The following is a 15,782-nucleotide window of genomic DNA, read 5'->3' as shown; positions in this document are numbered from 1 at the left end:
TATTTGATAACCTTGTACTCTGTTTTTTCATAGTGTGCTATGTTTATCCTTGGTTTTGACTGACAGCTTTGTTTTGTCATATTTAGTTTTATTCTCTCCAAAAAAAGTAATAAAAACTATGGGAGTAATAAAACCAAAAATGTGTAAATTTTGGTTGTAAAAAAGAGAGAAAAAGAAAGTGCTCTAAAGGATACAACTGCAAGTGTCTATAGGTGTGTTAGGATAGATGACCATATTACTGAGTTTTTGTTGGATCACTGAACACAACTGTTTGCAGTCTCACTGTTTGAATGTCCACTTTGTATGCTTTGATCCTGTGACCTGAGCAACTATTTCTAAGATGACAATGTGTAATCTATTAACTGGTGATTTCTTACTGGTTTTTTTTTTTATTTTGTAGTTCTGTATTACTTGTACCCTCCCACTGTTTTGTTTTGTTTTGATTTTTTTTATCTTTTTATCCTTTTAAATAAAATTTTTAAAAAATAATTAAGGAAAATTTTAGTAGAGAAAAATAGTCTTTCCAGGCTTTCTAGATGAGGCCTGATTTTCAATCTCCAAATGACGTTTGTCCAGAATATTATATTTCACAAGATAGAACTATTAGTTTTCATGTTTCTTAAATACTAGCATGAAGAATATAATTTGTAATTGATAAACAGCTAAGTTTTAGGTTGGAAAGATGAATAAATATTTTCCAGAGCTTTTTCAAATATGAAAATTAAGAGATTAAATGTTATAAAAATATATGATATAACAATATAATAATAACTTATGTAATTACTAATACTTTTTGAGGATGAAAGAAAATGTGCCATAGTTTGGCCAATCCTCAAGATATTTTGTATAAAAATATTTCTTTTTCCTCAATATTTGTCCCTATCTCACCTTCTTAAACTTGTCATCTTGTCTACTTTATCTTTTCATCATGTTATGCTCTATTTCTGGTATGATTTAGAAAGAATACATGTTAGTATTCTGACATTCAAGGCAACTAGATATACACAGCATAGGATGACACTGAATTTTATGACAATTTCTGATAATATACACCAGATTGCAGGAATCATGAGATTGAACTATAAAGCAAAGAGCTAAAAGAAAAAGTAGTTTGCATTACTCTATAAATTGTAATTGAGTGGATGTGAAATACTTTAAAAAGACTTGCTTTTTTGGAGAGAAGGGGAAACTGCATTGAAATAAAGTGAGTATAAGGATTCACTGAAAATTAAATTCTACTAATGTATCTAATGCAGAGGGCACATCATTTAGGAGGGTCCTGAAGGAGCACTGCTTCTCACTCTGGCCTCTGGTGCATGACATACAGGCATAGAAAAAGTCATCTGAAGCTGTGTTCTCCCCAACTCCTTTTTCAGTGTCTGTTCTATTTAGTGTATGTTTGTGGTACATACTAGATAATGTCATCTTGGAGGAATTGATAGACATGTATACCACTTCTTCATCATCACTACATCTCCTTCCCCTCCCCATCACACTCCATCCCAGAGCCTATTTCCATAGACTGCCTGCCTTTCCTATAATCTACCTTTTATTTATTCTTTAAAATATTTAAACTTTGAGTTTTTCATACAGCAGAAACCATGCAGTATTTAAGTTTGTGTTGTGAGTCTGATGAATCTCACTCAACATTATGTTCTCCAAGTCCTCCCATTTTCCAACAAATGACTGAAATACATCTTTATTCAGCTGTAGTGTACTGCATTATTCAGACACAGTACACTTTGTTTGTCCATTGGCCAGTTGCTGGACGTATAAGTCACAACCATGTTTAGCTATTATGAATCATGCTCCTACAAACATGAGTGTCTGAGGTTCTCTGTTACAGAATGTCTTTTAAAGATTTAATATCTTGGCAAGATACTCAGAAGAAGTAGAGATGGGTTGAATGGAATTTCCATTTTCAGTGTTTGGAGGAACTTCCATACTGATTTCCATACTGATTTTACTAGTTTAGTTTCTGTCCAACAATACAGATGGGTCTTTTTGTTCCTATAATCTTGTGAGTGTTTGCCTTTTTTTGAGTTTGGTGATAGCCATTCTTCTTTTTTTTTTTTTAATTTTATTTAAGGAGAAAAAGAAAAAAAAAGCAGTGAAAGGGTACAAGTTATACATATTTGTAGGGAGCGGTTTTGAATAGCTGCTGCTGCCCTGCCCCTCCTGCCTGAGGGCATTTTGTGTGTCAGCCTACATTTCCCTGACTTTTTTCGAATAACAAAGATGGGTGTGTTCCAAGGGGAATCACTGGGGACAATGTGGCCCGCATCTAACTGGTCCTGTACCAGCTGCTGTGCGGCTGCAAGCTTTTCAGAGGTAAGGGGCCACTGATCGACCCAAACAGGTTTGTCTGATAACTAAGTAATCTCTTTTGCATGGGCCACAGGAAGGTCAATGACCCCTATTGAAAATGGCCTAGGCCTGCTTTAGAGGGGTTTGGAGTTGGGGAAATAGGCACTTTAATGCCTGAGCCTCGTTTGCCTAAACCTTGATTAGGAAGGAAGCCCTGAGTGAGCATTTGTTTGGTGACTACAGCATTGGGACTGCCCATCATCATTCCCATTTGAGTTAGCAAATCTCTGCCCCACAAGTTAAGGGGTAGCCCTTCTACAATATAGGGCTGTATGTGCCCCTGATTGTTCTCACTATCTTTCCAGGTAAGTAGACTGGCACTACGTTGTGGATTTTTAGATTGTCCAGTCCCTTGTAAATGTGTCATAGTGGTTTCTAAGGGCCATGTGGGAGGCCAGTCCTCCTTTCTAATGACTGTTACATCAGCACCTGTATCTATGAGCCCTGAGAAACTTTTCCCATTAAGCAATAAAGCCATAAGGGGTTTATCTGTGGATCCAAGGGAAGAATTTCCCCTGTAGGAAGCCACAGCTGCATTAGAAGTTTGAACTAAAGGCAGCAGCACCAACTGAGCAATACATTGTCCTTGGCTAATGGAAACTAGGCCAGAGATAGAGGATACCATGACAACAATTTTGCCAGTATAGTCGTTATCTATGACTCCTGGAACAACTTGTAACCCTTTCAATATTGTGCTGCCGCGTCCAAGAACTAACCCACAAGTGCCCTGGGGAAGAGGGCCATAAATCCCGGTGGGGATGGCTTGTACTTCCATGTCGGGAGCTAATACTGTATTGGAGGCGGAACAGAGGTCCAGTCCTGCACTTTCTGGTGTGGCACAGAGGAGGTTTGAAATGGATTGTTTTGTGCCTGGTCGTGTTGTGTCTGGTTGTTTTGTTGTGGGACAAACCTTATAGCCCCGGAGGTCTGTCTGAGGGTGGGGGTCTGGGGCTGACCCCCAACCCCGTTTCCCTGCTGGGGGAGGGGATTGCCATCTGCATCTGTCTTTGACCTGCATTCTTTAGCCCAATGATATCCCCTTCTGCATTTTGGACATAGACTTGTGGGTTTTGGCCTTGAAGTATTGTACTGAGACTTTTGGGCCACAGGGCAGTCTCTGACAAAATGGCCTTTTTGATCACATTTAAAGCATTTGCCATTATTTGTTTTCCCTCCTTGCTTGTGTGCGAGGAAGATTTCTTTTACAGCTGCAGCCATAGCTAAACCTTGATGATAGGCGGGGCCTATGTCAGCACACAAGCGAATATAACCCGAAAGGTCCTCTTTTTTTCTATAGGGTTTGATAGCAGCCTGGCAGGCAGGAAGAGCATTTTCATAAGCCAGTTGCCTAACAAGGCCAGTGTTATCTTCAGTGGTGCCAAAGAGACACTCAGTTGCCTGTAAGAGGCGATCAACAAAATCAGAGAAGTGTTCCTCAGGTTTTTGTTTTATTTTTGTCAGGGAAGAAGCAGCTCCACCAGAGGGGAGCCTTTGCCATGCTCTGCTTGCTGCCAGGGTGATCTGAGCAAAAAGACCTGCCTCATATCGCATTTGGGCTTGTTGTGTGGCATATCGGCCTGTTCCCATCAGCATGGGAAGGGTGTAATGATTTTTCCTGTTAGTATTGTCTTTAGCTAAAAGTTTACATTGGTCTTGGAATTCTACCTTCCAGAGCAGATAGTTGCCCCCTGAAAGTGTAGCTCTGGCTAAATCTCTCCAATCATTAGGCATAATCCAGCCTTGGGTTAAGGAATCTAAGACCGCAAGGGTGAAGGTCGCCATGGGACCATATTGAGATACTGCTTTTTTTAATTCTTTTAGGGCAGATACTGGGAATGGTGCATGGGCCCTATTGGCTCTCAGTGCTAGGGCCGATTGGTCTGTGTCTGTATCACTGCTATGTGAGTCAGAGTCATTTTCTTCCTCACTATTATCAGTTTCTATATCTCGTCTTTGTAGACGTGGTGGCTGTCTTTTTTTATTTCCCCTAGTTGTGGTAGTGGCTTGTATTTTATCTCTTTCATGTTCCTGACTTGGGGATTGAGTCCTGCGTCTAGTTCGCCTCCTTTGTCTCCCCCTTTCCCTAATTGATTTAATGTTGCCCTCTTGTGGACTGGCACTACCTTGGGTGGGTCGAGTTGTCTCCCCACCATTATGTAAGTTATTGCCACTCGCGCCAGCTTGGGCAACTTCTGTTACAGGAAACAATAAGGGATGTGTTACTCTCAAGGCCTCTGTTTTGGGAGGGCAGGCAGTCTCTGTAACTGGGAACATCATTGTGGGCTGACCACCTGGCGACCCTGAGATAGGCGCTATCTTAGGGAGTGGCAGGCCCATGACGGCTGTCATTCTAGGGGGGTTTGCATGTAATGTTTGGAGCTCTAAGGAAAGCCTTTGTATATCCTTAGTCAGCTGAACCTGCTGTTGTAAATCATGAAATTGTTCCTCTAATGAGAGAAGGGCAGAAGACAGACCGGGTGGTCGCTGAAAACTGGTGGGTAGTTCTGCAGCAGCAGGAGCCATAACCCGGGGGGAATAGTATTGGGCAGCCTCTTCTGCTAATTGTGACCAATCAACTTCCTGGCCACTGGAAAGGTCAAGGTAAATAGGGCGGTATGGAGGAGGGGCTGTGGCGGCGCCATTTTGAGGACCCTCGTGGTCTCCAGACAAAGGGAGTGTCGGCACATCGCCATCTTGAACAGGCTCCGGGATCTCAAGGACAACAGAGCTGGGAGGGCTGGGTGCCTTAGATAAGACCGGTGGTGGCGGAGTACAATTGCGGGAGGCAGCTAACGCAGCCTCACCCTGGGCAAGCATCTCCGCGAGTTGGGGATCTGCGTGACGTTGTGCCAGCAGCTCAGAGATTAAAGTCCAATATGAAAAAGCAGTTACAGGAACCTTTTTTGGACCAAAAACTTCATAATAGTCCTTAAGAGAATCTCCTACTCTATTCCACCTGTTTAAATTAATGGTACCCTCTAGGGGGAACCATGGACACACTGAATGTATAAACTGAAAGTACTTTATTAGTTCCTTTGTCTTAACCTTAATCCCTCTAATCTTGAGAGCCTCCCTGAGGCCAGTCACGAATAATTCGTGCTCACTGAGTGCTTGTCCCATGTTAATGCCGTTCACCTACCGTGATTCAGGCGAGACGTAAGGTGGCCGTCTGCTCAGATCACAGGAACAATGTCCTTGAATCAGTCACGCTGGCCAGCGCTTTACTCCTGTGAACGGTCCTGTGTTGTTATCCCTCGTGCCAGGTGAGGTCCCTTTGTGGTCGCCACTTGATCCGGCCTGCAGACCAATCTATGGGTCTCAACCTGGAGAGGGGATCGGGGATGGGGGCAGGACAAGAGAAAAGAGAGATGGAGACAGGATGAGATTCCAATCGAGTCTCGTTTATTTTTAAAATGGCTACAACTTATATAGGGTGGGGGCGGGCCATAGGCAGGAAGAAGGCTTAATCTGATAGGTCATCGTCACATTCGGTTATATGAAATAAGCAGGAGAGGACTATGGGTAATGTAGGCAGGCTGAAACAGGAAGTTTGCTTGTCATGTGCATTGCAGGCAAGGGGAGGATCATGGGAAATGTAGGCTGACACACAAAATGCCCTCAGGCAGGAGGGGCAGGGCAGCAGCAGCTATTCAAAACCGCTCCCTACACATATTTACAGAAAAAAATAAACAGTAGGAAATCACTATTTAATGGGTTATATTTTGTCGTTTTAGAAATAATTGTTCAAGTTACAAAATTAAAGCTTATAAAGTGGACATTCCAACAGTAAGACTGCAAACAGTTCTGTTCAATGATCCAAAAAAACTCAGTAATATCATCATCTATCTTATACACTTAACTATACATGCAGTTATATCATTTAGAGCACTTTCTTTTCCTCCCTTTTGTACAATGACAATTACACATTTTGGGTTTTGTTGCTCCCACAGTTCTTATTACTTTTTTGGAAGAGAGTAGAACCAAATGTGACATAACAGAACAGTCAGTCAAATCAAAAGGGTGGACATAATACATAATGTAAAAACAAAATACTAGGTGATCAACACTGGTTACCATAATGCCTCCCGCTATCTCTAATAGAATTGCCTATATCATTAGTTATAATAAAATTGAAAAAAATAGTAAAGAACAAAACCAACAAAACCAAAACATTGGAGACATTTTAGGTCTTCAAAAGTAGATAATAGTCAACCAGAATGGGCATCATAATGAATCCCACTATCTTCACAGCTGTTGCCTAAACTTTCAAACATGGTACTATCAAGCAAAACAGAATAGAGGAACATCAGTCAAAACAAGATGGTGAGAGCAATACAGGGATTTAAATCAAGATAATGGAAAGTCAAAGTGGGTTAATATTATATATCCTGCTATTTTCTAATTTATTTTTCCCTTAATTAAAAGGATAAAAGAGTAAATAATAAAACCGAAATTAAGATAAAAGAGGGCATAACAGCAAATCAGCGCAGATCAAAACATAACCATTTAAGCAAAATAGTGTTTCACCACAAGATTATGCCGACATAAAAGTAGTTACCATATTGTCTCTTTCCTTGAAATCTTTGAGTATAACTTCATATACTGTAGCATCAAATATATCAAAACAATGTAAAACCATTTAAGAGAATGACAGTATTACAGGGTATTTAGAATCAACTAACAGAAAATGAACAATGGTTTCTGTATAATCTCCTTGTCTATAAAAGGTTTTGCTTATACTATCATATATAATAAAAATCCAATAAGATACCACCTGTTTAGACCAATGGAGAAAGAAGAACAAAAGCTTGATGAGACTTCAAAACAAGATGATACTAAATCAGTATTACCTCTTAAGACATCATTTTCTCCAAAATAGCTGTTCCTATCATCCAATCTTCTCTGCCTCATTTCTGTTGAGCTCTTTTTCTGTCATTAGTTGTCAATTTGTCTTCATTTTGTTTTCTGCTCCATTCATTGTGGCCTCTCTGCCGCTACTTCTGGATTCTTCATATTTTTCTTTTTTAGAATATCTTGCAGTATTCTCTGTAGAGTTGAATTGGTGGTTGCATATTCCCCTAGTTCCTCTTTATCCTGGAAGCACCTTGTTTTTCCATCAATTTCTAGGGATAGTTGTGTAGGATATATCAATCTTGGCTAGAGATTATTATCTTTCAAAGCTTGAATTATTTCCCCCCATGCTCTTCGTGATTTAATGGTTTGTGCCGAGAAGTCTGCTATAATTCTGATGGTGTTCCCTTGTAAGTGATCTGGTTCTTGTCTCTGACGGGTTTTAGTATTCTGTTCTTGTATTGGATTTCTGGAATTTTAATTATTATATGCCTGGGTGTTGCTCTGTTTGGGTTGTAGGTGGTTGGGGTCCTGTATGCTTCATACAACTGAGTATCTTTACCTTTTGCTAAATTAGGAAAATTCTCCTGGATTATTTCTGTGAGTACCTTTTGTAGTTCATTTGTTGTGTCCCTACTTCTTCTTTTATGTTCTTAATTCTTAAGTTATAGACCCTCTTATCATCTTCTAGTCTTTGTATTATTGCTGTTTGTTTCTTTGTTATTTTTAAGAAGTTTTTCATTTCATGCTCCCATATTACAAATCTGCCCTCCAGTTCAGATAATCTGTCCTTAGTTTCTTTCAAGCTGTTATGCTAGTTTTCGATAGATTTTTTAGTTTCCTGGTAATCTCTTTGAACCTGCTTCACGTATTCTATGCTTTCTCTATTTTCTCCATTAAACAATTCTCCCCTCTTTTTCTGTTCTTCCATTCCACCATCTGTTTTTTCTTGGGTGGTGCTTAGCATTTCTCTAACTATTCTGCTTATGTCTAGCTTCAGGTCATTAATAACTTCATTCCTGAACTTGTCTATGAGCTCTCGAGATAGCGCTTTATATCTATTGGTGCTGTATCTGCTGTTGCCTCTTTCTCAGGATTGGGGGCCAAGGACCCTTTCTTGTTGCTACCTCTTCCCATATTCTTTGTTCCTTATATATGCAAGTGTATATAGGAAGCCCAGCTTCCTTCCCTGTCAGCCACAGTCTGATTGAATTGCACCGGCTAGGTGTTCCCACCCACCGCAGTGCACCAGGATGTTGCAGACCAGGCAGCCTATGCAGGCCCACTCCTCCAGGTCAATCTACCTTCAGGAGCTGGGACCTGGGCTGTGCTAGCCTACTGGGTCTCAGCCAGCAGCGTCAGGTGGGCTAGGCACTGCTCACCAATCCTGCTTGAGAGGGGGATACATGACAAGTCACTGCAGTGCCCGCAAGTCTGCCCAGTCCCAGAATGTCCTCTGTTGGAGTCTCCTGGACTGTGGAAGAGTCCCAGTTTTCCCTCACTCACCGGAGGTGGATGCATGGCTCCCCGTCCATCCTGCTCTCAACTCCGTTCACCGATTCCCATTCTCAGAGCTTCCGCGCGTCTCTCTCCCTGCCGAGCCGATGCAGATGCAGCCGCCGAGGCAGGAAACCCAAATCGCAGCTTCCAATGGCGCAGGCTCCAGCTTCCATGCTGAGGCTTTATCTGTTCCTGTTAGAGCACCAGGATTGCATTCCCAGTTGGTTTCTCTCAGCCCAGTTTGTTCTTGGGTCACCAGGGCATATTTCCTCTTGCTTATGATTCCTTACTCAGCACCATTCCTGAATTCTAAGCTGGGTGTTTCAGAGAGCCTCAGTAGCTGCTGCTATCTGTCTGCCATGTTCTCCCGGAACGATAGCCATTCTTCTTGAAGTCAGATGGAATGTCTGCCTTATTTTGATTTATGTTTCTCTAATGGTGAAAGACAGACATTCTTTTCATATACTTATTGGTCATTTGTATATTTGTAGAGAAACTAGCAATTTCAATTATCCATTTATGATTGGGTCTTTTATTTGGCAGGTTTTTCTTTTAGTTTATATATATATTCTAAATAATAGTCCACAAGAGTAGTGGACATTATTTTATATTTGCATAAATTGTCTCTTTATTCTGTTGGTATTTTTCTTTGCTTTGCAAAAGTTTCAATTCAATTTCATCCTGTTAAGTTTACATATATTTTTTATTAGTAGGTGTCTGTGAAACCTATAAATACATTCACTGCAAGAAGCTGTTACACATACATATATGTGTGTGTGTGTGTGTGTGTGTGTATATATATATATAGTAACATACACATGGTGTCTTAATCTTTCTCTTCCTCTCCTTTCTGATTCTGTCATTCTTTTTTTTTTTAATTTTTTTTGTCTTTTTCCTTTTTTTATCGGTATCAGGGATCGAATTCACGACTGCCTGCTTGCAAGGCAGGCGCTTATGCTGCTGAGCTAAATCCCCAGCCCCGATTCTGTCATTCTTAACAGATGATGGAAAACAGACAGGAAGGTATATTTCTAAGCAATATATATGCATAAATATTCTATTATGTAATCAGGTATTTCAGTGTTGATGACATATGTACTTATCTTACAAGCAAAGCAATCTAATGTGTATTAAATGTTCAGTGATACACACACACACACATATATATGTATGCATGCAAACCATGGGCCTTAATGTTTATGAGCATGAAATGTAGTTAATAGCGAAATACATACATACTAATTAACTTTAAATTCATAGAATTGGCAAAATTAATTAGAATCTCTAGTTAAAGAAGGGCTTGTATTTGAAATGTGCTATAAGGAGAATCACATTTATAAGCATATTCAAGGCTCATAATAACACAAAGATGTGTCAATAAACATGATGAATGAGACCTGGGGTGACATTAAAAGACAAAGACAAAGTATCACTGATACAAATATTTAATTTGGGCCTGGGGATTTAGCTCAGCCGCATAAGTGCCTGCCTTGTAAGCAGGCAGTCGTGAGTTCAATCCCTGGTACCAATAAAAAGGAAAAAGACAGAAAAAATTTTAATTTGCCTAGAGTGTTCCATACCTTCTCAGAGGACAACATAAGTTAATTTCTTTATTTTTTTACAGATAACCCTTTTCCAAGTCATCCCTGCTCCTCACTAATGGAAGCATGAATCTGAACAATAACATAACTGAGTTCAGTGTGCATGGGTTGATACAAGATTCTGTTAGAAAAAAATAGTTTTCATCATGTTTTTCATTTCTATCAGGGAATTTAGAGTCCAATGTACTTCTTCCCTTTTCTATTTATTCTTATCTGACACCTGCTTCTCTAGGTCCACAGCCACTAGAGTTATTGTGGACTCACTTTTGAAGAAGAACATAAGGTGCTTCAGTGAGTGTGTAATGCAAGACTTTATAGATCATTTCTTTGGCTTCCTGGAGATTTTCTTCCTGATCCTCATGGCTGTGGGCTGCTACACAGTCACTGATAAGTCTCAGCAATACATGGCCATTAGGAACTTCAGGATCTGTGGAGTGGAGTGTTGGTATCTGTGGCCTTGAACTTGTGTCTATTCTTTAGTTCTTAGTTTAGTTCAAATTTCTGGCCTTGAGCTTGCCTTTCTGTGGTCCCAGTGTGATTGGTCACTATTTCTCTGATGTATAACCCCTGTTGAAATTTACCTGTGCAGACACCTAAGTTATTAACCTGCTCCTGGTGTCCAAAAGGGGGGCCATTTATTTAGTGACCTTTGTCCTGCTGATGCACTCCTATGGAGCCATCCTGCATTCTCTCAGGAACCACAGTGCTGAGGGGAGGAGGAAAGCCCTCTCCATCTGTGTCTCCCACATCACTGTGGTCACCCTGTTCTTTGTGCCATGTATAAATTTACGCACACCCTGCTCTACCTTCCCCATGAACAAGATTGTAGCTGTCTTTTATGTGATTGGGACACCATTGCTCAGCCTTCTGATTTATGCACTGAGGAATGCAGAAGTGAAAAACATCAATAGCAGGTTGTGGAACAGGAAGATAATCTCAGATGTAATGTAAGGTTTCAGGTTATTCATAGTTTGAAAAGACCTCAAAGAAGGCAATAGAGAATATTACCCTTTCATTGTCAGTTAAATATAATTATCCTTAGGGCTAGAAACTTTTATCTTCCCTTATTATCAGTTTCTTCCTGACTCAGTACAAAACAATAACTTTAAGTAATTCTGGATGCTACTTGTTGTGCATATATTTTAGGTAATTTCTCTTTTCATTCTGGGCTTGTCATGGTTTATGTCTGAGTTCCCCAGGCCTCATGAGTTTGCATTGTGCATTTGTTATTCATTCATTGTCTAGTGCTTGTATTGATGTTGTCAGTGCTCCACCCACAGAGAGATGGAGCCAGGAAGTGATGTAATGACAGGAAGAAAATGTGTCTTGCTCTTTGCTGGTTCCTGTTTGCTGTTTGCAGCCACCATGAACTGGGGCCCAACCATGCCCACCTGCCTTGGAGCCAACTGAGTGTGGATTGAAACCTCCAAAAACTGTAAGAAATAAACCTTTCCTTTCCCAACTTTGGGCTTCAGGTATTTTGTCTCAGCAACGAGTAAAAAGTAACTAAGACAGAGTTATACTCCGAAAACTGATCTTGTGTTTACCTCAATCCTTCCAGAGCAGTGATGGAATATGGAAAGAAAGCTTCATTTTTCTTTCTTTTAACATTATTCTTCTTAAATTTGACTTGGTCTTATTTATTGTGGCTGTAGTCATATGAGTGTTTTGGTAAAACTTACCTTTTTATTCCTAATTTGATCCCCTTTAAATTTGAAGGAATTATTAGTTTGTCTTGTTTCACAGTTTTTCTTGGATTTAATAGAGCGCTAATAATGTATATAATATCATACATATTTCAAATTAAGATAAAGATTATTATGTGCCCTGGTAATAATGAGTTATAGCTATTATGTCACAGGAATTTGAAAATACTGACACATTAAACAAAGAAAGTGATGCCTAAAGAAATGGTCTTTGAGTGCAGTGACCTCCTACTTTCATTAATAATTCAGCTATGACTTGCAAAATTAAGTTTTCATACTTGACCACATTCCATTTCTTACATTGTCATTGTACAAAAGAAAGGAAAAGAAAGTGCTCTAAAGAGTATAACTGCATATATATTTAAGTGTATAAGATAGATGTCCATATTACTGAGTTTTGTTGGATCATTGAACAAAACTGTTTCCAGTCTCACTATTTGAAAGTCCACTTTATACGCTTTAGTTTTGTAACTTGAACAACTATTTCTAAGATGACAATATGTAATCTATTAACTAGTGGTTTCCTACTATTTATGTTTTCTGAAATTCTGTAAACTTGTACCCTTTTTCTATTTTTTTTCTTTTTCTCCTTAAAAATAAAGAAAAAAAAGTACAGTGTTAACCTGTAAATACTCAATTTTCAATTAAGTATCATATACATAATCATAGAAGTTCACATTTCAGTTGTGAGCCCAAGAATCTTGATTTTGTATATCTATATAATATTCTTTGTGCAGTTCTCTACAGATATTCTGGTTAATAAATGTCTTTTTTCCACTTATCACTAAAAATGAATAGTGTTTAGTTGCTTAATTTCTTGCAAATCGTAAAAATAATGGTTATTTTACAGATAACAAATCAAGCACCAGGGTTCAGTCTGTTGCAATTATAGTAGTCATTAAATTTGGAATTTTTTCTTTAAAAAATATGGCTAAAAATAATTCCTGTATATCTAAGGATAAATTACAATCATTAGTGATTTAAAATTCTGGAAGTCTAGATTTCTATCATCTGTAATAACCTGAGCTTGAATGTGATTCATCACTTTCCTATTAATTTTTATTTTCTCTTTAGTGTCTGTTTACCTTTGCTTGTTTAAAATATGTCTTTTCTCTTGGCTTCATCCTGTCAGGTATACTCTGTTGTCCCACAAACTCTGCCTTGCTCTATCCTGACTGTCAGGTACTGTTATTAGAAATCCAGAGAAGAAATATGAATGGATATTTTCTTGAACTGAACAGAATAACTATAATAAACTTATGATCTATTCCCTAATTTCCCCTGCCCATTAATCCCCACCCACTCTAATTCCCTTTGCTCTCCTTTCATTTTTGTTGATATTATTAAATTTAGTTTGTATCTGTGGCCTATGTTTGTATTCCTTAAGGTTATTCGTCTACTGGGTTATTAGGGTACTAGGTGCCATCTTTGGTACAATCTACTGTGATTTGATAAGAGAGAAAAAGATAGCAAGACCCCAAATGTGGCAACCTAAAATGTTTACTCACCATGGAAAATTAATAGTTAAGAATCTTGGAAAAAATGATGAAAATGATTTACTAGCAAATCAAAAATTTGCCTAGAAAGTTTAACCATTGACTAAAATGGGGAATATTGATTTTCTAAATTCCTTGTTTTACAAATAGTTTAACTGTTTCTGCACTGAGTTGAGGCATCTCATAAAATGAGTAATTTAGGCACAAAGTTTAAGCTGGGCATGGTGGCAAACTCCTATAATGTCAGCACTTGGGAGGCTGAGGCAGAAGGTTTACTATGAATTCAAGTCCAGTGTGAACTGCATAGCAACACTTGTCTCAGAAGGACAAAGAGGGGCTGGGGATTAGTTCAGCTGCATAAGCGCCTGCCTGGCAAGTGCAAGATCATGAGTTTGGTCCCTGATACAAAAAAAAATAAAATTTTAAAATAAATATCTCTTGGTCTTGAGAAAATTATTTTGAATTTTCTACTTTATCATAAACTGGCTTATTTTGCTCCCAAATAAATGCTGTATACTTGAAATAATATATTTTATAGTTTTTAATGATAAATCTTAAGGACTCCATGTATTTATTGACCCTCAGGTCCAAGAATCCTCTGTGTAGCTCCCACTTCAAATACTCCTCATTGTATACTTAATTTTGCTGTCTTCCTTTAACTCAAAGCTTCCTTTTCCTGGATACTCAGTCTTTCTTGCTGTCTTTCCTATCTATTCATGTATTATTTGTACATGTTTGCACTACGTGTATTTCACAAACATCTTGAGGAGTGGGTACAGGTGCATACGACAGCTTGTTTCTTTCTTCAATTCCCTTCCCTCCTCCTCATTCCCTCCCTCTCCTTCTAATTCCCCTTTCTCCCTTTTCATTCTCGTTGGTATTATTAAATTTAATTCATGTTTGCTTCTATTCATTGGGGTTAAGTCGGTTCCTGTACATGCATTATCATTTTCCAAACTATTTCCCCTCCTGGTCCTCTCACTCCTCCCCCATGCTCCCTTGGACCACTTTCCATTTGCAAAAGATCTGTCCCCTTGTCTCCCTCTGTCCATTCTATCATTTTCTTTGTACTTTGGCTCATGCAAATGAAAAATACACTACAGTATTTAAACTTGTGTTTTTGGTTTATTTGACACATTATATTTTCTAAATGTATTCATTTTTCTACAAATGTCTCAAATTTACCCTTCTTTATAGCAGAGTAGTATTTTATTATATTTAGGTATCACATTTTATTTATGCACTTGTCTGTTGATGGTTGTACAGGCTGCCTCTAGGATTTAGCTATTACAAAGTGTGCTATCAACATTGCTATGTATGTGTCCTGTAGTATGACATACTCTTTAGTACCAAGTATTCTTTGAAGTTACTGTGGTTATTTTATATTTCTAAAATAAAGATCATTTTCTAACAGTTATACTATTTTTGAATCTACTACCAAGAATCACATTCATAAGCAAAATATGACATATTCCTAGGCATGAAAGAATCTCAGGGGAAATAAAAGTGGTATTTTATAGCAATTTAAACAATTCCAAATAAATAAGTAATTTTCACTAAGTATCCTTCCTAACCTTTTCAGTCATAAAAATTATCTGCATGAATAAATACAAAATTCCATGGATAAGTGCTTAAAATCTGAAATTTCAATTTTAGTTTTGCAAAATGAGCTGTTGATTTTTGTTCACTTAGACATCACTTGTTTCACTCATGAGATTTGACCTGAATACTTGGTCTCTTAAATATTTTCAAATAGGATTTCCTTGCTACTTTCCCAAAGAACTGTCATGATTTTCTAATACTAATAATTGTATTAGTCAGGGTTTTACTAGAGAGAATAGATATAACCTGGATATACAGAAACAACAAGATTGGCTTATGATAATCAGTCATAGAGTCTGATGAGGAAGCATGCAGAGGATGTCTATGCACTGGAGGCTGAAGGATTCAATCCAAGCTCTGGAGTTCACCCTAGTGTCTTGTGCAAGTCCATACCAGCAGGCTGATGGGTCTGCGATAGAAGGCCGAAGGCTTTGTGATGAAAGACTGAAGAGTCTACGCTGGAAAGCTGAAGAGTGTAAACTGAAAGCCAGGAGGCGAGGTCCAAACCTTTCCAAACTTTGCCCACATGCAATTTCCAAAGCCTCTTGAAAAGCATGGCCAGGTATAGTCACAGCAAATGATCCCACTCCTTGGTACCAAATTCTGTCTTAGTTACTTTTTACTCATCACTGAGACAAAATACCTGAAGCCCAAAGTTG

The 15,782-nt window shown here is 38.7% G+C and overlaps 1 pseudogene; it reads left to right on the top strand.

The window, feature by feature from the left end:
* The first annotated feature begins 10,385 nt into the window (after positions 1-10,385).
* LOC100724730 (olfactory receptor 4C16-like) lies at positions 10,386-11,270 on the top strand (annotated as a pseudogene).
* The last annotated feature ends 4,512 nt before the right edge of the window (positions 11,271-15,782 follow it).

This window comes from Cavia porcellus, unplaced genomic scaffold, assembly GCF_034190915.1.
Source record: "Cavia porcellus strain 051 isolate PalLab524CR breed Dunkin Hartley unplaced genomic scaffold, mCavPor4.1 scaffold_17, whole genome shotgun sequence".
Taxonomy (NCBI): Eukaryota; Metazoa; Chordata; class Mammalia; order Rodentia; family Caviidae; genus Cavia; species Cavia porcellus.
The sequence above is the reverse complement of the archived record's forward strand: the minus strand, read 5'-3'. Positions and strand labels throughout refer to the sequence as shown.